Raw genomic sequence first — 25,442 nt, forward strand, 5'->3', positions numbered from 1 at the left:
GGAGATTTATTACTATTGTGTTTAGCTAAGGAATAAAGACTTTAAGATAAAGAGTCTGCTGCATTCAGCCTGAATTATTGCCTTCGCACGAAGAACGTTCCTGCTTCTCTTCCGCTGTGTTTTATGCTCTGCTGAGTCAAAGGTCCCAGGGGGAAGACCAGAGCTGCGCGAGGGAAGTGTGCCGGACCCCCGGACGTCTTTGACTTCCAACTCTATTCCAGAGCATTATTATTTATTATCTCCTTGACCTTACAGAGAACAATTCATGAGAATCTGGGTCATTGTTATTATTATTATTAATTAAATTTCTATACTGCCCTTCTCCCATAGATTACAGGGCAGTTTACAACATAAAACCACACAAATACCACCACAACAAACAAAAACAATACTCCCCACCAACACATAAAGGCCATAGATTTTTTAATTGGCCAAAGGCTTGGGATAAGAGGAATATTTTTGCCTGGCACCTAAATATAGGAAACTAAGACGCCAGATGAGCTTGACATTACTTTTTTCAGATACAGAACAGCTGATTCATATGTCTTTTGGGCCACAATCTAAGGGATTTCTTTCTGGTAGCCCCAAGGTTGTAGAAGGCTCTCCCTTCCAGGGCGTGTCTTGTGTTATCATTGTATGCTTTTCAATCGTAGGTCAAAATGTACCGTACCTCTTTGCCCAGGCCTTTGGCTGAGTGGGTTCCCTCTTGATGCATTGCTCTTTTGTTTCGTAAACTTCGTTATTGGTTTAATTTTGTGGTTTAATATTACAATTGTATCAGAATTTGCATTTGTTTTAACTGTGATATTTTTGTAACACATCCTGGGATCATTTGCTGAAGGGCAGGTTATTACTACGAGTACATAAGTAACAAGGAAAGGTGCAGGGACTGATTTTGATGTGCAAATATGTCTATTTAATTGAGTTTTATTATGCAGCTAATTCAAATGTATACTCAGAAGGAAACATAGTCCTTTTTAGGTGTGTGGTAAGAATTTACTTCTACACCACTTGTTCTTACCCAGGTGAGGGAACACAGAACCAAGAGAGTAACGACAATCTCAGCATGCTTCTATGAGATGTAACATTGCTAATCTAACAAAATGAATATCTTTGATGTCCTGGCCTCTGTTGAAGGTCACAATCAATGAGCTGGTGTAGTAGATGATTAATGTTGCTGTAATAGTAACACGCAGCATATTCAATGTTTTCTCCTGTCCGTAGGTTTGATGCATCTGTTAGGGATCCTCAAAACTATTTCATTTATTTGTTGAGAATTTCATCGCAGTCAGCAGCTATTTGTTACGTAGCAACCTTGATTACTCCTTTGTTTTCATTTAATTCTCTTTCTGTTCAACACAACACAAGCACATTAACACACACTACAGTGTTCTGGAGGTCCGTTCTTAACCTGACACTGTTCTTAACCTGAGGTACCACTTTAGCTAATGGGGCTCCCACTGCCGCCGCGCGATTTCTGTTCTCATCCTGAAGCAAAGTTCTTAACCTGAGGTACTATTTCTGGGTTAGCGAAGTCTATAATCTGAAGCATATGTAACCTGAAGCGTATGTAACCTGAGGTACCACTGTATTACAATGTCTCAATAAAAGAGCTTTTCTTTTAAGCAGCTAAATAAAGAACAGGACTGTAACTCATCGGTTAGGCGTAAGTGTGAAAGTCAACAAGATCTTTATTGGTTTTTTTTATTTATAAATATTTATTAGAGTTTTCAATTTTATACAAACAAAAAAGAAAAAGAAAAAAATATTAAAAACAAATCAATTTCAATACCAATTTTCCATAACATATTTCCTTGACTTCCTCATACCTCCCCTTCTTGTTTTCTAGTTCAAATTATTTATCCAGCAAATCCTAATCTCTTAACATTCCATTTAGCTAACACCTTATTTTCCAATCAACTTCTTAAATTTTGTAACTTAAACAATATTTATACCAATTCTTTTTACCATAACAGCTAGAGACCACATAAATTCAATCCAGCATCTTTCAAAGTTCATTAATTTTGCAATGTTTCTGTAAATAGTCCTTAAATTTCTTACAATCTTCTTCTGCCGACTCTTCTCCCTGGTCGCGGATTCTGCCAGTCATTTCTGCCAGTCCCATACAGTCAATCAACTTCATCTGCCATTCTTCCAGAGTGGTAGATCTTTATTGTTTTGGTCATGAAGTCATGCTCTTTACTTTTTGCGTTTGCTTAAATCTGAGTTTATCAAGTTTAAGCATCCTTTAGGTTTGCCGGTTTGATTGGATGGCTCCCGAGGCAACAGGAGACAAGAAGATGATGTTTTAAACGAGAGACAAAAGGAAAATGTGTCAGAATTGCACAGTTAGGATTTTGATATCAGGGTTTGATGTCAGCATGTGATGTCTGAATTTGGCACTGAAATTTAATATCAGAACAGGTAACAGCAGGCAGGTCCAGGCAAGCTGTTTAATGGAGTGGGGGAAGCCTCCCCCCTCTGTTAAATGCAGGGGCGGAGGAAGGAGGGCGGTGGGGGCGGTGCACCCCGGATGTCATCACTGAGGGGGGTGACATTCGGCGTGCCGCCCGCCCGCGACTCCCAAGCCTACCCTGAGCCGTTAGGGGAAGGGGTGGAGCTGCGCTGCCTTGCCGGCAGCCTGCCCCCCTTCCCCCTTCATTTTGACAGCTCAGGGGAGGATTGGGAGTTGCGGGTGGGTGGCACGCCATTGCCTCCCGCTCCTGGAATGCTTGGGGGGGGGAAGCCTCCCCCGAGCTGTCAAAAGGAAGATGGAAGGGAGGAAGGCTGCTAGCAAAGCTGCACAGCTCCCTTCTCCCCCCTGCTGTGATGGCCTGGGAATCCGATTCAGAAGCTGAACTGGAGGAATCCCAGCCTGCACAGGAGTCCCCGCCTCCAGGGCCAGCTGAACTGGGGCAGGGCCTTGATTCTGAAGCGCCTGCACCTGTGCCGGATCCTCAGGAGCAGGCACCAGGTGAATCCACTCTGGCTCCAGAGGTGATTGAGGACTCAGTGCCTACAGGTGAGTCTCCCCCTGGGCCCAGTAACCCTTCAGCCTCTCCTGAACTGCAGAGGCTCAGGGCAGAGAGGCGAAGGGAACTGGTTTCTCCCAGGAGGAGTGCTCGCCTTAAGGCCAGGAGAGGCGGGTCTCCTGGGGGCCGGGACCGCCCCTGGCCTCAGAGAAGATAAAGGCCAGTCAGCCCGGTCCCAGGTTGCGGGAGCAACGTCGTTGTTGAGTACCTGTTCCTGCCCGGACCCAGACCTGACCCTCCAGTGTTCCTGTCCCTGCCCGGCTTCCTGCTTCGGACCTCGCCCCGCTCCTTGTGAACTGTTTCCAGGCTAGTGACCCAGGACCGGACTTTGACTACGCCAACGGTGACCTTCCCCCCGGGACCAGCACACCTGCCCAGGAAGCAGCCCCCCATGGGGGGCTCGTTCCAGCCCCATGGATGGCTCACTCTGCCCCCTGAGTATCTTGCCTCGCCCCCTGGGACGCTCACCCTGCCCCCATGGCCCCGCCCCTCCGGGTACCGGAGCATCTAGCTCCGCCTCTGGTTAAATGTACCTGTAGCGAGGTTTAACCGAGGCCCTTCACACGGTGGTTTAGCAAGCTGCTTTGTGAAGCACCCCCCTTTTTAAAGGGGGGTGGGGTTTGGGTCAAGCTGTGGTGGGATAAGTGGGGGTTGAAGTGTAAAGGGAGGGGACTGGTCAGGAGTGGAGGAAAGGCAAAGGGGTAAGTGGGGTTGGTAAATGCAGCAAGCAGGGTCAGCAGCCTCTGCTCTTAAGAGAAATATAAAATGTACTAAATTCTTTTGCAAGTCGTCTGTCGGATACTGTTAAATTTGACCTGCTACCTGTCATATATTTTCATACTGCTATCTATAATTCATGCTTTAATTTGAGCCCTCACTTGTGTCCCCTAGGATACTGTACCTTTTTAGCCATCGTGTTTCTGTTGAAAGCCGCCCAGAGTGGCTGGGGAAACCCAGCCAGACGGGCAAGGTATAAATAATAAATTATTATTATTATTATGCCTTCAACTGGCATGTCTTCACAGCCCATAGATCTGATTTTCTGATGGAGGCAAATTCCCAGAGGCCTCAGCCCTTCGCAAAGTGCACCACCCAGCCTTCATAAATATGCATAAATGTCAGGAAATTGACAAAATAAAAGCCATTCAATTAAACTAACTGAAATAACTTGTGCGGATGATATCGGTGGTGAGAGGCTAAATATTGTCCTCTTTGGTGGAGCCAGAAAAGTTGTCAGCAACTTTGACGCTCAGTGAAGGTGTAAAAACTTTTCACACAAAGCAAGATGCTACTGATTTGATTTTTTTTTACATCTTCATTCTATTTTCATTAATAATTTGTTCAGGGGAACTTGGGAAATGATAAATTTATTGAATCAATTCTAGATAGAAGATGGGGAAAGGTACGTTGGTTTGTGTGTGTTATTTTTCCTGTTTTGGTTGTCAGGTTAAGTTGGTTCTCAGAGGAGAGACACTGAAAAATAACCTGAAAATGGGAGGATCGTGTTGAACATAACTTCCTTCCTTCCTGGAGTGAGTTATCTGAATGTTATGGCTGCTGGCACTTTTGACTGTTTTTTAAACTCTCAGGACAATAAAACATCTTATCATTCTGGAGCCTGGGAAGAAGCTGAAGGACACATCTTATTTTGATGAATCACCATAAAAAAAGATTGGCAGTGTGGAAGAACTATTAATAATGGCCTTTTGCTAGATGAAGGCCAACATTTTCTTGCAATGTCTGGGCGCTTAGTGACAGAGCTGTTTGTGTTAAGAGTCCAGATTGAAAATTTTCACTCTTAGATTGCTAGGCCTGGCGCTTTCCCCCAGTGCAGTCTGGAAAGCTAGAAGGCATATTAGCACTCAGTACACATCCCTCATACACAGATAGAATGCAGCCAACTATACAATCTGCTTTGCCAAGAGCTAGTTTCAACATATGAAATTTGAGAATTAATTTTACTGATCTTGACAGATTCCACAGCTGCCCCACCCACACATGGCCTATAATGACAGCTGGGGGCTGTAGGTATCTTTCTGCCAAGGAGCTCAAGGTGGCATATGTGGTTCCCCTCATATCATTTAATCTCCACAACAACCCTGTGAGGTAGGTTAGGCTGAGAGAAGGCAGTGACTGGCCCAAGGTCACCCAGTGAGCTTTATGACCAGGTGCAGATTTGAACCCAGGTCCTAGTCGGACGCTTTAATCACTACACCACCCTGGCTCTTGATGTGGGCAGACGTGCTACTTGGATGCAGGCATCTAGAAGTATTGTAAGAAATCCCAGAACCAGGCTCAGCTAAATGTAGTTCAGAAACTGGAACGCTTACATTTTATCTTGATCCCCTTGGAGGATCATGTCAGGATTTTTTTCATATGTTAGCCTCATTGGGCTGTTGTCACTGCGTGAAGCGCAGAGGATTTTTATGATTCTTAATCTCTTTTAGCTAGCATGCCGGAGAGAATCAGGAATTGCTCTACTTGTACATTCCAACGCACAAGGTGATATGCTAATTAGGATTTTATGAGTGCCAGACTGACGTCACCAATAGGCTGAATGAAAAGAACAGCCGAGGCTAAAGCACTGAAGTGCTTTTCTGCTCTTGAGCTAGTATTGATGCAACCTTGTTCTGTTGTTGCTGGTTTCGAGGGGAGAGGGAGGGAAACATTTTAATTTTCTGTATGACTGCTTTTGTTCGCTGTAGAATTAAATTATTACCCTGGTGCATTACTCTGAGAATTGAGTTCTTTGGGGAGGCAGAGGAGCAACAAGGAACCTTGAGCACTTATTTGACAGCATCACAAGTTTAAAATCTACAAAACTACCACACCGTGGGTTTTAGAGGAAGGACTATTCCCAGTCAATGGCCTGATGTGACCCATTAAGGCTTTGGGCAAATTGTCATAGAGATCTGCAAAGCGGCCTGGCAAAAACAGGGTGATCAATTTAACTTTTGTTCAGCTGTGGGGCTGGTTTGGAAGCACTTTTGCTGCATTGAGTACAAATGGTTTCACCCCTTTTTTTCAGGGTCAAATTCTAAATAATAATAATATTTACAAGTTTGTAGGAAGGGCCATCTGTGAACAGTGCTGATTGGCTAGTGCCCATATTATCACCAGCCCAGTTGCACAAGCTAATTCCAAGAGCAGCTATGCAGCTTTTAAAAAATGTTACCAGCTTTTTAAAAACAAGACAAATGATAAATGTACAAATTGATATATGTATATGTGACACCTTTAAAAAAGAAAAGGGTGAACAGCCTACCTGACGCTTGATGAGGAGAAGAAAGACTGATGTCTGACTGATGTTTTAATTTGATTAAATATCTGTCTGCCATGCTGGACCACAGCCAGACTTCAGGGAGCCCTTAGAATGAGGGTGCTGATGGGCCCCCACTGCCCAACACCCTGTCATATAGTCACACATTTTCTTACCACCTTTTGCACTGAGACCCTAGACAACGTTATCATGGTGGGCAGTTGGTGGTGGCTTTTGAAAGGAAGTTAGTCTTGGTTCCCATCTGCAATGGCTGCCCTCCAAAATAAGTCACCCAGGCCCAGGCCAAGAGAGCTGAGGTATGACATTTCGGGGAAATGAAAATGGTGGGAAGCTGCTGTGGATGGGAGGCATGTTTGGCGGCCATTCAGAAGCTGTCATTGCTTCGCACCCACCACTCAAACTGTCAGCTGGAGGCTCAGCAAGGAGGGTAGCCAGGGGCAGCCTAGCTGGGAACCACAGCCAGTGCCTGATCTCAGAGGTGGTTTTAGGGTAGCGTTGCAATAGCTGTTTATATTTGAGAGTCCCCATTTTGGTTTCCGTTTGGCATTGGTTTACTTTCTACACTGGTTTCCTAATGTAAACAGTTTAAGCTGATTTCAATACTTCATTAATATGTTGCTGTAATAATTCATAATAAATAAAGTGTGGGAGATGGGTTTGAAACTGCCACAGTCTGGAGATGCCCGACGACACACGGACCATGTTTCATTCTGATGGAAGAACATCACTTGGCAACCGTAGCAGGACTGTGATGCGGACACATACCCTGTAAGTCATACATCCCACTTTTTCTGAGCATGGCAGCCATTTTGGGCAGTATGACATCATGCAATTTTGCCCCGAGATCTTGCCCCACATAAAGCACTTTTTTTTGAGGCCATGATCTCACACGGCCCAAAAATGTATGTTTTGGGACGCCGTGATATCGCTGCCCTGTAAAAGTGTGTCTTTTGGGTTCCGTGATCTTGTGCGGGTCACATGACTCGTGTAGGAACACGGATAGGAAGACATGCATCCCGGTTTGGGGACTCAGCATGTTGGAGGGTATGGGACGGACCTTAAGAGAGAAGAGATTTGGCTTCTATTAGCAGGAGGTGTGACGGAGCTGCAGCACCCCCCTGTCCTCCTGACAGATGAGTCGTTACTACTTACTGGGAAAGGAGATGGGGGAAGGGCAAGACTGTGTACCCCACCAGCCTCCGCTCTCTCCTGAGCAGCAGCAACACCCCTGTCAGGAGGTCAGGTGAGTGTTGCTGTCCCTCTATGCTATCTGCTACTGCTGACTTCTGTTCCCTATTCTGCTCTGTGACTGCTGCCGTGATCATGGTTAAATTGGTTCTCTGTCCCTCAGCTACAGACATAATTGCTCCACTACGAAAACAGAGGTTAAGTGTTTTACGTGATAAGTGTTGCTGCTTTTTACAGGCCAATGAAACAAGCGTCATATTTAATCACTAAGCAAATATATGCCTTCACATGCAACAATAAATAGCTGACTCAGGCCAGCCACTCACATTTATTTCTGATGTAGTAAAGGGACTCATTATTTTCCTCATTTTTAGAGCCATGCCAGAAGCTTGGCTGGGACACTCCACAGTCAGTGGCCTGAACTGGGAGCTGGAGCCCTACATGTTGAGACCAAATTGGCCCCATCTCTTACTATTTTTACCAGGCTAGGCCAGTCTAGAAGCTTAATATTGCCTGCTGATGGCACGGGCTTATATTGCAGCCCCCTGTTCCTTTCTGTGCCCAAACCATAGCTAACCAGTTCAGTTTCCAGGCCTAGCTCATGAAGTTCCTGGCTTGAACTTTGGAGTCACTGGCAATTGCAAGCTTTTCTTTTGACTGTGCTGTTATGCACATGAGGTCAACCACATCCTGGAAGATTTATCTCTTCAGGAGGATGTAGTAAATTTCCCATGATAACAGACATGAGACAGTCATAAGAAAGTCACTGCACAAAAGTTTCAGATGGGCTTTGGTTTTTTATGGATATTTGGGGCCATGGCTAGGAGATGGCATGGGATGGGACCATGGTGGTTCAGTATGGCAAACTGTATTTGATAGCTAATGCACAGCTCTACTTCACTTGCCATTATGAGCCAGACATGTCAGGGACAAGGGGGACATGAGTGCCTGGGATTGGAACACAGGAACATACGAAGATGTATTATACAGAGATCAACCATTGGGCTGTCCAGCAGCAGAATTCTGGGGCTTCAGACAAGGGTTATTGCAGATAGGAATACTGTGCAGCTTGAAATGACTGGATGCATAAAAACTGACTCCTTTCGGAATAAAACATTGTCCATTCCCATAGATTTGATTCAAGCTTTATTTGCAGAACTTTCTTCAAAACAGAACCAAAAAACAGTAAATGATATACCCAAACAGTTGTACAATATCTTGCGCATATCCAGCATAGGTTCAGCCTCTTGAAATAACTTTAAACAGGATTGAGATCAAAACTCTCTCCCCCTCCCCATATTCTAGCCTCCATTGTAGTCGGAGGTTGTGTGCTCCTGGTGAGCTTCATCATTTACATCTCCTTTGTTTCCTCTGTGGCATTCAGAGAAATACTAACTCACAAAATGGAGACCCACAGATTAACATATGCACAGAGTGCAATCCTGTCTCTTCCATGTGATCTAAGTCAGGAACATGACAGAGAATTATTGTGACGTTAACATATGAGAATGCTGGAGGTGAAATAGTTAAACAGTTTACCCAATCAGAACCCGGGGGGTGGAGTCAGAGGTACTATAAAACCAGCTCTGGGAGGGGCAGAAGGGGGGAGTTCGTTGGGAGTTGGGTGGTTGGTTGGAGTGGGAGTGAATTGGGATAGAGTCGGTGGGTAGGTTGAGTTAGTGTAGCGAAATAAGCTGAGTCAGGAAGAGTTAGGAGCTAGGAAGACAAGTAAATAACTGAGAGGTGGTTTAGTGAGTGAGAGCAGGTAGCAGAAGTTATAGGTCTGGATAGGCACCCCATGATTGTAATTGACCAATACCGTTTATGAAACCACACGCTTGTTAAACTGCAATAAATAAACAGAAGTTTATGTTCCAATTTAACCCTGACTGGACTCAGTATTGTACCAGGTAGGACCTGGGTGGTGGCAGCGAGAAATAAAGTGATGGCACAGGGATCAATAGACGGTGAAATGTCTGGGGACCCTGTGTGATCGCCACAATGATCAGCCAGCTAAAGCACAGAGACCACTACTTAAGCTCCAATGGAATCTTCCAGTTAAACCCTTTCCAGCAATACACACAGGCATTCTCCAATTCACTGTGAATTAAACAATTATACTTAACAAGGGTCATTCCCTGCCCATCATCCCATAATCTTTTATGCTCATAGTAACCAACTCCTAGGGGTCAAGGTCCCTTCGACCCCCCAATAAAATATTTGAGGGGGCCGCCCCCAAGTTGGTGGGCATTGCCATTCAAATGGTGTGTGTGCACCCTGATTATGTGGGGTGGGGTTCACCTCCCCCCAATATTTTATTCAAGTTGGCACCCCTATTTGTGCTACAATCCTATATAGTTGTGCCTCAGAAATCGAATGCCTTGCAAGTCGAATATTTTGGCTTCCAAATGCCGCAAACCTGGAAGTGAGTGTTCTGGTTTGTGAATGTTCTTTGGGACCCGAACGTCCAACGTGGGTTCCTTAGCTTCCAATTGGCTGCAGGAGCCAATCAGAAACCATGTCTTGGTTTCCGAATGTTTTGGAAGTGGAACGGACTTCCGGAATGGATTCCGTTCAACTTCCGAGGTATGACTATACTCCCTTTCCTGAAAGTGACCCCTGTTGGGATTATTTCTGACTAGATGTGCACTATTAGAATTTAAGGAGTGAACTATTTTTAATCCATTACAATGTAGTCAAATGTAACCAAACTTTAAAAAGGGGGGAAGGAAAGAGACACCTTGAAATGAAGGTGGAAACAGAATATTAATTTTGTGTTCTCTCAGAAATCTAGTGAGTGGAATATATTTATTTGTTATACACTAGAAAATAAATGCACCAAGCAGGATCCTTGACATAACAGGGCAGACATTGCAGAGCTTGATATAACAATTTCAGAGATAAAATCTTGAGTTTTCCTTGGCTCTGGCTCAATAGAGAGATTACTGAAGTATTAATGCTACTGGTATTGCATCAAGGTCAGACAAATGAAGCACCCTTTGTCCCAATCTGTTGTTAGTCTATATAGACAAAATGTATTGGGCTATCCTTGTTGTATTCTGTTCAATTAAACAGGCTGAGATAAGACCTATACTGTTCCTCCAGTATAGGAAATCTGACAGCAGAGGATGAAAAATTATTCTGGAGTGTGCCAATACACTTGACAAATGAAATACATCAAGAGCTTAAATGAAGTCTTGTACTTTAATCTCCTGACTTTCATTAGAGCATAGCGCCTTTCCTTTCTAGTGTTTGCACTCCTTTTTCTTTTTTCCTTTTTTTTAGGTCACTAGAACAAGGACAAACTCTACCACTTGGTTGCTCATTAGCAATTCCTTTTGCAGAGGTAGCTGTTGCACCACATAAAAACTCCAGCCTCGTCAACAAGAGAGAAAGAAAGATTGAAAGATAGATCACTATTATAATAATGCAACTGAGAGGTAGTTTATGCAGCTTGATTGATGGTGCTTGACTGAGACATAAGGTGGGTGCAACCCATGGGCTGTGCTTTGCCAACCCCAATCTACAAAATTATATTTAGACTGAGAACTTGTGGAAATATAAGACATGTCAAACTGCGGCTTTGTGCAAATGAGGAAATGTGCAAGTTCCGGGGGGAAATATTGCAATAGCTTTGCTATTCCCCACTCATTTGGATGCTGTGCTGAGCTAAGCCACAGTTTAGGGTGTCATCTAAACCCAGGCTCATGGCTTGACTATCCTGGAGAAACCATGAGTCCTAAACCATAGGAAAACCGTGGTTACATCTCTTGGTTAGTTTGGAGAGAGCTAAACTATGAGCCAAGGTTCAGATGCCATGCAAAATGACTATGGACAAGCAAAGCACCTGTGATCTCCTCTCTGTGAACCTGCACACTCATGTGTTCATACTAAGCAATAGTTTGGCTCAGCTTGACTTTATGTACATTTATGTCCAGATCAAGTAATAGTACCACTCTATTCTGCCTTGGTCAGACCACACCTGGAATATTGTGTCCAGTTCTGGGCACCACAATTTAAGAAGGATGTTGACAAGCTGGAACACATGCAGAGGTGGGTGACCGATACGATCAAGGGTCTGTAACTGTTCCTTATGAGGAATGGTTGAAGGAGCTGGGTATGTTTAGCCTGAGAAAGAGGAGATTGAGAGGTGATGAGATATTTGAAGATGGCTATCATAAGGTCTGTCACATGGAAGAGGGAACAAGCTTGTTTTCTCTTGCCCTGTAGGGTAGGACTTGAACCAATGGATTTAAGTTGCCAGAAAGGAGATTCTGACTAAACATCAGGAAAAACCTTCTGACAGTAAGAGCTATTTGACAGTGGGGCAGTCTCCTTTGGGAGGTTGTGGGCTCCCCTTCCTTGGCGGTATTTAAGCAGAGGTTCGATGGCCGTCAGTCATGGATGCTTTAGCTGAGATTCCTGAATTGCAAGGGGTTTGACCAAAGGAGTCCTTTCCAACTCTACAATTCTATAATTCTATAATTCTATATCTTATCTATCTATCTATATCTATCTATCATCTATCATCTATCTATCATCTATCTATCTATCTATCTATCTATCTATCTATCATCTATCTATATCTATCTATCTATCTATCTATCTAATCTATCTATCTATCTATCTATCATCATCAATCACCTTTACAAGTCATATTGTTAATGGGTGAAAAAACAACTCTTAAGACTCCTGGATAAAATCATCTTATATTTCTGGCCAACTATCTAACCCCTGGTGGTTCATAAAATGGCCAGTAGTGAGGGCTCAGTAACACTGTCAGGTTTACTGTGCCCTAATACACTTCCATCCTCCAACCTTCAAATGCTGTTGATGGATTTACTGTGAGGAAATCTAGGAGCTAGCTCTTATTTCACCTATTTCCTGGGTGAGCAAAGCAGCCTATAAACCCCTAGGAGGTGTTGAAGGAAGATAAAGAATCTAGGAAGCAACACCTGTGGTCTTCATGCTATCTTTAGCAACCTGTCAAAGCCTGCATGCTCAACCCTGTTTTTATAGGGATTAGTTCTCTGACTCACAGGAGTGGACATTTAAATTATATGGGTTGTATCCAGCGGCATCCTTCAGTTTGCACAAGGCTCTTTAATTCTCTAAATTCTGTGATAGAATTCCTCCGTATGGTGCCAGAATTCTGTTCCTTTTCTCTCTTTTCCCAGAGTTGTACTTGGTTTTTACTTAAAGGGACAGTAACAAATTAACAGTAAGGACATAGTTTAAGGCAAATGGTTGTATGTAAATTTGAGGCACACTCAGACTACCTTTCACACATTACTTCCAGTTTCATGGATGCTGCCTCCCCTACCACCAAACCGTATTTAATTAAAAGCTGACATTGCTGTTAGGCAAAAGGAGGCAAACACTCTTTGTCTCCTGTAATCAAAGAAAACAAAAAACTGTTCTTCACGCTGTTCATTTTGATCATCCCTGAGCCTTGTTGATGAAAGCAATAATTCTTTAGCTGGAATATTGGATGCAAGAGGAAAATCATCAGCAGTTGCACATGTCCTTTTTGAAACAGAGGTCTATGAAACCTTCAACATTGCTTCATATGTTATGCAAATCACAGATCCAAATTTTCAGCATGCTTCAATATTTCCCCTGAGTACAGCTAGCTCATACCATCCAACTTTTTCAGATAAAAAACTGGGATGTGCGTCTTCTGGGATGCACTCTTGGGTGAGTCACATGACCTGCGCTGAAAAAAGCACTTTTGGGGGTGCAATCTCATGCAGGGCCCCAAAACTCATGTTTTTGGGTGCCACGTGAGATTGTGGGCCCCCAAAAGTGTTCTTTTCTGGGTGAGATTGCAGCACTCCTGATATGTCCCACAGAGGACCTTAAGGTCCATGAATAATAATAGCTTGAAGGTCCGGGGCCCTAAGGAAGCCAGACTATTCTCCACCAGGGCCAGGGCCTTTTCAGTGATGGCTCCGACCTGGTGGAATGCTCTGTCCCACGTGACTATGGCCCTGCAGGACTTGATCTCCTTCTGCAGAGCCTGTGAGACAGAGCAATTCCACCTGGCCTTCAATTTGAATTAGCCTGATCCTCTGTTCCCTTTCCCCCTTTCCTCTTCTATGAAGAAACTCTTTCTGGGACCCCACATTTAAATTCTTCCCTGGTCTCCTTGCTGGCCCTAGTAGGACCAACTTGGCCAGTTAGCCCTGGTGATCATTTGATATCTACTGACTGGGTTTTTCCCCCCCGCCCCCCCCAATGACGCCTGAATTTTTGAATTTTATTGATATTGACGCTGCATTTTATGTTGTATTTTATGCTGTTTTTAAGTCACATTTTAATCAATGTTTTATATTTGCTGTTAGCTGCCATGAGCCTGGTTCTAAACCGGGGAGGGCGGGGTATAAATTATTTTTTTTATTACTTTTATTATTATAGGATGCATGCCTTCCCTCCACACACTGTACATGCTTACTGCAATAAGGGGTGCTGGAGAACAGAAATGAGAGCAGAAATTGCCAATGTCTGCTTAGTCATCACTTGTCTAGAATGGAAATCAACCCGATGAATCCAATCCATATTTGCTGCTGTTGTTATTTTCAGTCCACAGGCATAACTGACGACTCCTTCGCCATTTGCATTGTGTTTCCTTTGCACTGAAAGGAACAGTGTGGAATAACATAATGATAATGTAATTAACGGTGTAAAATTCCGTGACTGCAAACAGTGAGTTGTAGTTTTTTTGTTGGAAGCCAAACTGCAGCGGAACAGAAACAGCACTTCTGTGGCTTAGAATGGGAAGTAATGCCTTCTTGCATCCCTCACTGCAACAAACAGTGGTGCGTGCATCCATCTGTAGTGCATTTGGGGAAAGCAGAGTGCCAGAAGCACTGTTTACCAGGGTGGGGATGGGGTGAGGTGAGATAGCGGTGTGACCAGTCCCAAACCTCCTTGACCTCGTGGCCATTTTGCCAAATGCAGTACCTCTGGCAGAGGGGGGGGGTGTTGCCGCTAGGACCTTTTGTTCAACAGTGCAGGTCCAGTTAACTGTCCTCTCAGTGTTTAAAGTCAGGTGAGTGGGAATGTGTGACAGGATCTTTCTGCTTGAGCACCTTGTTTGGGAAAAGTCAGGACCGGCCCAATATATTTTGCTGCCTGAGATGGAGTAACAATTGGTATCCCTATGCACTCTCACCCCAGTCAATGGGCATAGAGTTCAAGGCCTGCCAAGTTATTTTGGTACCTGAGGCAGAAAATCCCACCTGCCCCTCTCTCCCTCCTTCCCTCGCAGTAAAAAAATGCAATATTAATAAATTAACAAACTATAAAATTGCTATTTCTAATGACAACCAAAAAATCAACCACCTGTGGTAGCTTTCTCGCTCTGCCTAACAGTAGGACTGGCCCACAGATCTACCTCATTGCTGGTCTTCCGATGGGCAGCCAGAACGTGGCTTTTCAGGAAAGCATTTGGAATGATTTAGAGTGGCTGCCACCTCATGAATTTATGTTTGGCTGCTGCGACTGGTGGTTGTTAAAATGTTTTCATTTTGTTACAGGTTCTACTTGTTTAATTTCTCACTGATTTAGGTCTCAGGACACCTGGAAGCTGCTGAGGTTCATTGCTGTTTCTTGGCGTTATCGATAGGCTGCAGCAAAAACAACAAAGAGCCCTACAGCATCGTAAGAGCAAACAAATTTATTGCAGAATAAGCTTTCATGGACTGCGACCCACTTCATCAGATGCTTGAAGTGCCATCCTGAGTTACCGTGAGGTCAGAAGGAAATGAAATGCAGAAAAAACCGGACTGTGATAATTAACAGTGGTCATTCACAAAACAGTTGTTGATAACACAGACATCCACAGAGGGACATGCTAGATGAATGAGGGAGGCCTGATTAGTTCCAGCTCATTTACAATTGGGGGGGGGGGAATTAAATGAAAAGCCACAATGGATCTCTCTGGCTACAAGCTTGGAGGAAGTTGTCATCAGTGGGAGGATGTCAGGGTGATGGATGGCTGTAATACATCAGAATGGCAAGTGTGAGTCAGAAGACAGGCTGATGGGTTTCTAAGAATTTAAAATGTAATCAGCAAGATGCTCCAAAGGTAATTACTTAGCAAAAATGGCTGCTTTGGCCAAATTTATGTAAGTCAACTAGGAGAGGGGAATACTTCAAATGGTCAGGTTAATGTTCATGCAGTGGGGCCATGCTATTATTACATGTATATTTTAGGAAGCTCTGCAAGCAGCTCCAAGAGCTTTGACAAACAAAGAAAGCAGATGTCCTTTGCAGTGAAAAGGAAGAGTATTTCAACATCTGCTGTGGTCAAAAACGCTACGGAACCTGCTACAGAATCAAGAGCAGATGAAGGAAACATGCTTTTCAGGGCCTTTTCATGTGTTATGTAGAAGCAAATGTAGGTTTGCCAGTATGCATAACCTCAGCTCAGTTGGTAGAGTATGATAATCTCAGGTTCAATGTGGTTCGAGCCTCACATTGGGCAAAAAGATCCCTGCATTGCAGGGGATTGGCCTAGATGGCCTTTGTGGCCGCATCCAACTCTGCAGTTCTATGATTCTGTGTAACAGGGAGCTGAAATTAACATTGGCCTGATGAGAAGAGAAGCTTTATGAGACCCGTGCTTGCAAACCTGTTCATTGCATTCACACATAACATGCAGTAAGTGTGCACTCATTTAACTTAGGTGCACTCCTAAAACAGTAAAATCACGTAATGTGTTTTCTGTGGCCTTTAGACACAGACCTAGCTGTGAATAAAATCAATGTGTGAGCAGAAGTTACTTCTGACCATTCCTTCTGTAATATTACTTAGGAACACTCATCTCAAAGGATGCAGAAAGCTGCCTTAAATTGGGTCAAATTGTTGTCTACAATGTTCTCACATGTCTACAGTGTTCTTCAACCTTGGCCATCCAAATGTTGTTGGACGACTGATCCCATCATACTTGACCATTGGCTATGCTGACTGGGGATGATGGGAGGTGGAGTCCAAAAACATCTGGGGGGCCTAAGGTGGAAGAACATTGCCTTTCCATGCCCTGACTGGAGATTCAGGGGATCGAGCCGGGGGGGGGGGTTGCACACAAAGCATACGCTCTGTCAGTGAGCTACGGCCCTTTCCCAGCATTCATTTTCTTGTTAGTTTCCTTGCCTTCAGACTACATGATTGGCTGCCAGAGGCAGGGTTGCTGCATTGTGAAGTTAATGATTCTAAATATTACAGTGGGAGAAAGTGGGGTGGATAAACCTACCAGAGAGATACTGTTTTTACTGGGCATCTTCATGGCATGGGTAATATCTGCATGCTCATCCTCTCTTAATCCGCCAAAGTGTGAAAAGTGTAGCTTTGTGCCTCCACTGACCATAAAGAAAGGAGTGCAGAGAGACTACAGGAGCACTGGGTGTGGAAATAGCCTGTGTGTTTTGGGATGCTGTGGCACTTTTTTCAGGAGGAGATCACCATGAGTTCACAGAGCCTGAAATGGCTGCTGTCTTGCAAAAAGAAGAAGAAGGGGAAAAAAGGGATGTATTGCTGGATATGGACTGACTGCTTTACCAGATTTCATCTTGTAGCTTTTACCCTCACAGTAAAAGAATCTCAAGTTTGGAAAGGACTCAAGGGAATAATCCAGACTGAACCTCCCAAACCTATAACAATACATAGATATCAGGCATATTTTCAATGAAACCCTCGTGCCTGATGACGACCATCAGCCAACTCTTTTGTGTTAGCAGGGAGTCTCTGTGATCTGTGGTACTCCAGAGGTCCCATTTCTGGCAAAGCATATCAGATGCATGTGTACTGAATACACAGTCTTCTATATACAACGAGGCAAAAGCAGGCTCTGTTCATACAAACAGTTCCTTGAAGATAATTACTGTATTGGCCATTTCATCACTGAGACCTTATCCTCAGGGTGGGATGAGCAGCATATATCACACAATTCTCCACTGGCTGCCAGAAGCCATTGCAAGAGGAGAGATAGGACTGCCTACAATCCTGAATGCCACTGAAGATTTGCAAATTGCCCCCATGGACCATATAGCTTCAGTTAACCCATTGGTCTGTTTAGGCCGGCACCATCAACTGTGCCAAGTGGCACAGACGCTTCATGGTTTCTGACAGAGGCCCTGCAACTTTATTGCACAACTCTTGCTGCTGGAAACAGAACCTAGGTCCTATGAGAGCTAAGCACATGCTCTGCTGTTGAGTAGCAGCCCCTCTCCAAGTTTCCAACAAATAATGCATTCAAATACCCTTGCTTAGTTACAGGTTCATTCTCTGATCTAGCTAGGGAGATAAGCCCACATAAGTGATTTGCATAGATCTGTTTTCTTGCTGAATGGGGAGGTGCATGCCTAGCCTGTATGCCCACATGATGCACCTCTGCATTTCTCTCTTCACCCAAATGTGCCTCTGTTATCTATAGCCTTTTGTCTTGGATGGAGGGCAGGATGCTCTGTGTGAACATTTGTGGGTCAGGGCCAATGTCTTGATAATGTTATACGTTGCTAAGAAGATGCTTGCATTTTTTTTATTTTTTTACGTTTGCTCAAACAACTCATCCCCTCAAGTATTTGTTATTCCCGTGTAATGTGGATAAACAATTTCACATCACTGCTCTTACCTCTGCTCTGGCAATCAATTCTGAACCAGAAATGGATGTGGCGAATGTGCAATAAAATGAATAATTCAATGGCAATAATGTGTTGCTTATTAAATATGGTGTGTGTTTTTTTTAAAGGATGAATAATACATTTGCTAGAGTGGTGAAGTTGCCTCCTGATATGTTTGCCCAGGAAAAAACCTGATATGGCAGTGGTATGTTTGTTAAAGTTACATTTTCCTTAATAGTCACATACATAGGTTGGAAAGGAATTGGATACAATGAATTATTCAGTGATTAAGGCCAGACAGCACATTTATGTAGATTTATGACAATTGTATTCTGAGGCCTTCCTACTAGCCCTAAATGAGGCATGGAGAACATGTGGTCCTCCAGGACTGCAAAAGATTGTCTCTGAATACTTGCTTCTAGGAATCTCAGGTGGGTAGAGGGCTCTTGTGTTCATGCCCAGCTTGAAGGCTTCCGACAGGCATCTGGTTAGTCACTGTGAGACCAGGATGCTGGTCTAGATGGGCCATTGGCCTGATCCAGCAGGCTTTGGATCATATATATGATCCTCTGTGGATTGGCTTAGCTGTGGGACATGTACAGCGGTCTTGACTTTGCAAATTTATCTAGTATTTGCTGATAACACTGACCAGACAGCCTGAAATTATGAGAGGAAATTTAGATGGATAACCTGGCTTCAGAGCTGGCCCACTCATGAGGTGGGGTGAATCACATGCCTCAGGTGGCAGAAGTACAGGAGGCTATGCTCTGCCTGCCCCACTACTTCTACTGCTGCTGGAATGCTCCCTCCCCCCCGGCAGCATTCAGATATATGGGCATTCATATGTATTCATATATTAATTCATATATATGGGCATGCTGGCTGTGGCTGATAGGAACTGGAGCCCAATGACATCTGGAGGGGCACCCCAACCCTGCTCTAAACCATACATGATGGACAACCTGAAATATGATGGCTGTCTGAGTGTCCTTCAGAACTATGGCAAGCAATTGAGAGTGGCTTTGCATGCTGTAAGCAAGCAAGGACAGAAGAAATACAAATCCATTACGTTAAACACATAGGAATGTACACCAAACCAGACTATTGATCTATCTAGCTCAGGATTGTCTACACACCGCGGGTAGCACCTTCCAGATGTTTTGGACTACAAATCCATCAGTCCCAGTCAGCATGGCCAACTATCAGGGACGATGGGAGGTGTAGTGAAACAACATCTGGAGGATACTGTCCTGGCCAGTGCTATTTTTCTAGAAAAAGAGTTACTGGAACTCACCATGAATGCCTCCCTGATTTTATTAGAATGGCAATGGTGCCCACCTGAGAGGTGCCAGAACTGAGTTCCGGTAAGTTCCTGCTGAAAAAAGCTCTGGTCTTGGCCACTCCTGGTCTACCCCAGCCATGCCCATCCTAGTGCCTTCTGGAGGTTTTGAACTGCAACTCCCATCAGCCCCAGCCAGCATGGTCACTGGGATGCCAGAAATCAAGGCAATGCAAAATGATCTCTGTAGGCCTTTCCAGGAATTCTCCATGCATAAGGCTTAACAAATGAATGTGAACAGGTCTCCTTTCAATGCTAGGGAGTGGGGAGGAGAGGAACGAAGGAAGTTTGCTCCTGCTTCCCTTGCACATGTCTAGCCCTAGACATGGCATAGGGTTATTGAATAGGACTTGTGTGCGCCTGGTCCTGTTCCCCTTCCTTTTCAGTTCCCCTTCCCATATTTCCACAAGTCCACAAAGGTCAGAATGCTCTCTGGTTTGAAACAAGGTTGGGTCAACTTCAGTCTTGCACAATCCACTTTCCAAGCTCTACAATCCCTGCAGCCCACCAATGTGTTTTACTTTTGTAAAGCAAGAGCACGTACTCCAAAAATGCAACATTGATCCTGTTGTAAGTCTGGATACAGCACAATTTGCTGCTGCTTTCTCTTGCCCATTGTTTTGCTTTTCTCCACTGGACTAATAAATCCCCTCAGGCAATTATACCTCCTTGTGGCTAATGTAAGCTAAACTGAGATTCAGTGAGCTGGAACACAAAGCCGATGGAGAAGGAATGGTCTTTCCTGCATCTGAAGGATCTTATTGCCTCTGGTGTGTGAGGATTATTTACTAGAATAATCATTCTATTGCATCTCTCTGCTTCTGTTTCAGCCGCAGATGCTTTGAGCTTGTATTCCTTTTTTAATTACCTTCTCTTCCCCGCACTCTATGTTCTGCAGTGAATGTTTCTAGGGCTAGTCCAAAACATTTTGCTGCCTGAGGCAAAGGACAGGATGATGTCCCTGTCATTCCATGGACATAGAACACAGGAGGCTGCCTTAAACTGAGCCAGCTCATTGGTCCATTTAGCTCAGGACTATCTTCATTAATTGACAATGGCTCTCCAGGATTTCAGACAGGGTTCTCTTCCAGCACTCCCTGCAGAGGCTGGGGTTTCAATCTGGGACTTTCTACACAGAATGCAGAAGCTCTACTACTGAGCTACAGCTTCTCCTTGCAAAAGCTGAAGTTGACTTGAAGTTACTTCAGCATTGGCAATGGGGTAGCATTCTCATCTGTGCCTGGATGAAGCTTAAGGGATCCCACTAGCTATGGGGGGCAGTGGAGGGTGGGTGCAACTGTTGCCCCCTTAGTTTCTTCCACTTGAGGCAATTACCTCACTTTGCCTAATGGTAGGACCACTCCTGAATGTTTCAGCTGCAGGTGTGCATACATGGTCCACAACAAGGAATTTTCTCAATAAGGTTTTCTCCAAACCATGGGTTAGCATTTACATCTGAACCAGCCTAAATTTATTACTGGAGTTGAGGGGTCTGTGTGCATTTGTTTTCTTGCATGCCTCAGTTGTATACCTGAGCATATTGAGCCATCATAACCCTTATTTGAGGGCAAAGCTGTGTTTATCTTTAGCCTTTTATTACTGTTGCTTTCTTCCCTATCTAACATCAGTTTAACATGCATCCGTGGATATGGTAGGTTTCTGTAAGAAGCAAAAATCTGCCTCCATTGTTTTTAGAGTATCATACAGAGGAAAATCTCCTGCCCACCTAGCAGTTTGAAAGCACGTCAAGTGCAAGTAGATAAATAGGTACCACTCCGATGGGAAGGTAAACAGTGTTTCCGTGCGCTGCTCTGGTTCGCCAGAAGCGGCTTAGTCATGCTGGCCACATGATCAGGAAGCTGTCTGCGGACAAACACCGGCTGCCTCGGCCAGTGAAGATGAGTGTGCAACCCCAGAGTCGTCCGTGACTGGACCAAACAGTCAGGGGTACCTTTACCTTTACAGATGAAGGTATCAATCATTTGACTGAACGAAACTTGTGGATATGTCCTTGCTCCATATGTCTTTGGGTGTTAGAATAAGAGTGGATGGGGCCTCTTCAATGATGGCACCTATTTTATGAAAAGTGTTTTCTGAGGAAATCTACCAGGCTTTCTTTCTCTCTGTGCTCTTTATTTATATTGCTGCTTGCTTACAGCTTTTCAATTATATTTTAGGGGTGGAAAGTCATGTTCCATGTCATTCTCTGCTTTCTTTTTGCAGAGTCTTCTGAAAACACATTTCAGCCCCCAAGGCTGCAACTGGAAGGGAGAAGAGGGCCTTCTTAACCTTCCACTGTTTTGCCCCTGAGCTGCTTTAACCATCACAGGAAAAAGATACAGGCACTTGTCCTACTTTTTATCCAGCAGGAGCAAAAATAGTTTTGGGGTGGGCAAGCTTCCGTAGGAAAATGCCAGGAGGGGAAGGGTTAGGAAGACCCTCTTTCCAAATGGCCATCTTCCTCTTCAATTTTCAGCTTCAGTGTAAAAGTGTGTGTGTGTGTATCTTTAAAAAGAATTCTGCAATCATATGTCTTTTTATTTATCTCTTAGTTTGACTAGTGGAAACAGTCTACAAGATATGTTATCAGCTGCATTGCTATAAATCTGGATATCACAGCCATGTATACCTCTTGGTACTTCAGTTGGGTAAGATGTGGACGGAGGCTTTCATGCAACTCGGACAGAATAACATAGGAGAATCCTGCAAGAGAAAACCTAAAAGAGGAATGAATAGTATAAAGCTATGAATATTTAACCTGGGAGTTGGTGTGTGTCTTACGATTAGGTTTAGTTATCTAGTTCACATTGCATTATCTATCCATCTATGAAAACAGTTACTTTAAAAATTCTATTTGAGTTCTTATAGCTTTTGGGTGTTAGTTTTTGAGGCAAGATGTGTACCTGGTAGCAAAAGATTAGACTTTTGTGTATGCATATAGGAAAATGGCTGAGAAATGGATAGAAAATATGCAGATTCCTCGAGGGGGTGTCTTATCACTGTGCTTCTCACCTGAATGGAATCCATCCGACCTTCATTATTTCCAGGTCAGGTGGAAGGAATTTAGTCAGAACAGAGTTGCCTCTATGTGACCCAGAAATAACCAGAGTCTCCTGGAAGCCAATAAGCGAACAAGCCTTCTGGCATATCAACCCACTTCAATCAGTGCTGAATGCCTCTGCCAAACATCTCTCCCCAAAACATTGTTATGATCATACCAGCTCTTTAAGCCTCTGCTCACATTACCAGTTGCTTTCTGCAACACTCTTCCTGCAGTCAACGCTCTGATTGCGTATTTTCTTTCTAACACCATGTCTCATTTCCTTTGACATTCTTCAGATTTATCTGTGTTAACTTGACCCTCACCCTCCCACCCTCCGTTGTCCTGTCATTTTCATTACAGTGCTCTGTACACCTGGATAAGCCTCCTTGCCTCGCAGCTCTTAAGAGCACTGGAAAAGTGGGGCAATCCTAATCACAATATATTGTCACCATTAATCCCACAAAATCATTATGCTTGTGCAAGGATGTAGTTCTTTGCATTTGTCCCGACCAAATTCCAAACAGATACATTAGATAGTTGCTGAATTCTGGTGTTCAGAGGAAGACCAGACCCCCCCCCTTAGTAATGGTGCCTAGGGAACAACTTGCACCTTAATATCAGCAAGACAAAGGAGATGGCGTTGGACTTTCGGAGGAATAGAGGAGAACTAGCCCCGCTGTACATCGGGGAGGGCTGTGTGGAGAGAGTCTCTTCCTTTAAATTCCTAAGAGTTTATCTCAGTGAAGACCTTACTTGGAAAATCAATACAACCCACGTGGTTAAGAAAGCCCAACAGAGACTCCATCTCCTCAGAGTATTGCGAAAGAACGATGTCAATCAACATTTGATGATCTCCTTCTACCGGTCCTTTCATACTGCATCACAGTATGGTACGCTGGTTTAACATCAACTGATAGGAAGTGCCTACAGAGGGTGGTGAATACAGCACAAGATATTATGGTCTGTCCTGTTGCCTCAGGAGAGTGAGGAAAATTCTCAGGGATGATTCACACCCTGGCCGGCACTTTCTTGATCTCCTGCCCTCAGGCAGAAGATATAGAAGCATGATTAGTCGCACCAACAGGGTAACGAACAGCTGCGTCAGTAAACGAGGGGAATTAAGACTAAGAGAGCTGAGTGGGGGGTGCTCGTGTAATCTCACTGTATACAAGTTGTACAAGTGACAATAAAGTATTTCAATTCTCACATAGCATTCCTTATTTCATAAGAATGTAAAAAGAGCCATGGTGTATCAGGCCAATGACCCATCTAGTCCAGCATCCTGTTCTCACAGTGGCCAAGCAGGTGTCCATAGCAACCCAGAAAGCAGGACTCAGGACTAAGCCTTCATTATTTCCCATGACACCCCCACCCTACTTTTCCCCAAACATAAATGCATGTTACATTAAGTACATGCAGGTCCCGCTTATCAAACACAATGCGTTCCTTGGAAATTGTTCATTAGCTGAGTGTTTGGATTATGAGCCACCAGTTTCCATTGATTCCTATGGGAAAATTCCTAATGCATTCCCAACCATGAAATTTTGACTCTAAAAAGCAAAAAATACTCAGGAAATCTCCCCAAAAATGTCCTCTGATTTCTCTGAACCCCCCTGCCCCCCCAGGTTCCCTCCTTTCCTCAGCCAACCAGCGAAAGGCAAGGAAGTAAGTAAAAACTTGCTTTCTGTTTGGATATCTGAATCTGTGATGTCTATAGCAAGGTTTGGGTGCTAATTCCATGTGTTCAGATAAATGAATTTTAGCACTGAGAATGTCCGTAAAGTGAAACCTGTGTATACATTCTTGCATTTAATGTGTCTATTTCCACCCCACCACATACACAAATAGCAGTTGCGGGGGAGCAGGAGCAAGACTCTGGCACATTAAGGGCAGCTTCGCTCCCCTGGTAAATAACCAGGGGGTGATTTTTGTCAGGAGCACAACATGGGGTGGGAGAATGGACCCCTTCTTGCAAGCCATGGTTTCATTTCTGATTACCCCACTGTAGGGTTTTTGCTTTTTAAAAAACAGAATACACACATTCAATGCACGATTTTGCCCTAAGCAAAAAGCCCCAGGATTGCATACAATGCCGCACAAGCAGTATTCTTCTCAGGCAACAGGACTCCTCCTTCCTCTCCTCTGCCCACGTGCTCTCAAAACCTGCGCCAGCCCCCAAAATGTGGAAGGGAAAAATCGGACATGGAATTATGAATAACATTGAGGATAATGAGAGGCAGGACTATGATGCTGATTGCGCTTCGAAATTCAGACCGTGGGAAGTCAAAACAAAATTATTACAATTTGGAAGACAATTGGACCTTTTTTATTTTAGTTTTTTATTTTTATTGGATTTGATAATTGGATGTTTTTATTGGAAAATTAATAAACGCTTAAAAAAAAACAACCCTGCCCCCCCAACATTTACTACTGATGTGTTTGCCACCCTGGGCTCCTGCATGAGGAAGGAGCGATATAGTAGAATAAATACATACAATAATAAATGTCCAGCCCTTAATAATAATAATAATAATAATAATAATAATAATAATAATATCTTTATTGTCATTGCCCCCCAATTACTTGGTGATGCAGAGTGGGTAGATTGACCGTGGGCTCTTGTGAACCGTGGGCTCTATACCATGCAGCTACAGCCCCTTCCCTCAATCTCAATAGTAGGATGCTGTGCTCGAGAACCGGACATAAATTATCTGGGGTGAAAGTAGCTAGATAAATAGAAAAGCATTTCCTTTTTCCAAGTGCTATAACAGAAGACATCATCTCCAGAAGTGCACCAGCTGAATTATGGAGCCAGTAAAATGTATTTAATGAAAGTTTCAGGCAGCTGCTGAAACAGGCTATGTAAGTCAGTGAAGGCTGATTTCTGCTGGGAAAGCCATTATGAGCTCTTGGGTGTCATGCCATTTGTAACAGTGGA

General features: G+C 43.9%; 2 long non-coding RNA genes across 2 annotated transcripts in view; one reads left to right on the forward strand and one right to left on the reverse strand.

The window, feature by feature from the left end:
* The window catches only part of LOC310758937, a 140,399-nt gene that overhangs the window by 108,119 nt on the left and 6,838 nt on the right, over nt 1-25,442 (reverse strand). The gene's annotated exons all lie outside the window — the stretch shown is intronic.
* LOC310758893 lies at nt 14,660-22,685 on the forward strand. Its single transcript, XR_014546067.1, has 3 exons — nt 14,660-15,589; nt 18,251-18,327; nt 22,014-22,685. It is a non-coding gene; the product is annotated as an uncharacterized lncRNA (long non-coding RNA).

Source organism: Podarcis filfolensis (assembly GCF_964270895.1).
Source record: "Podarcis filfolensis genome assembly, chromosome: 3".
Classification (NCBI taxonomy): Eukaryota; Metazoa; Chordata; class Lepidosauria; order Squamata; family Lacertidae; genus Podarcis; species Podarcis filfolensis.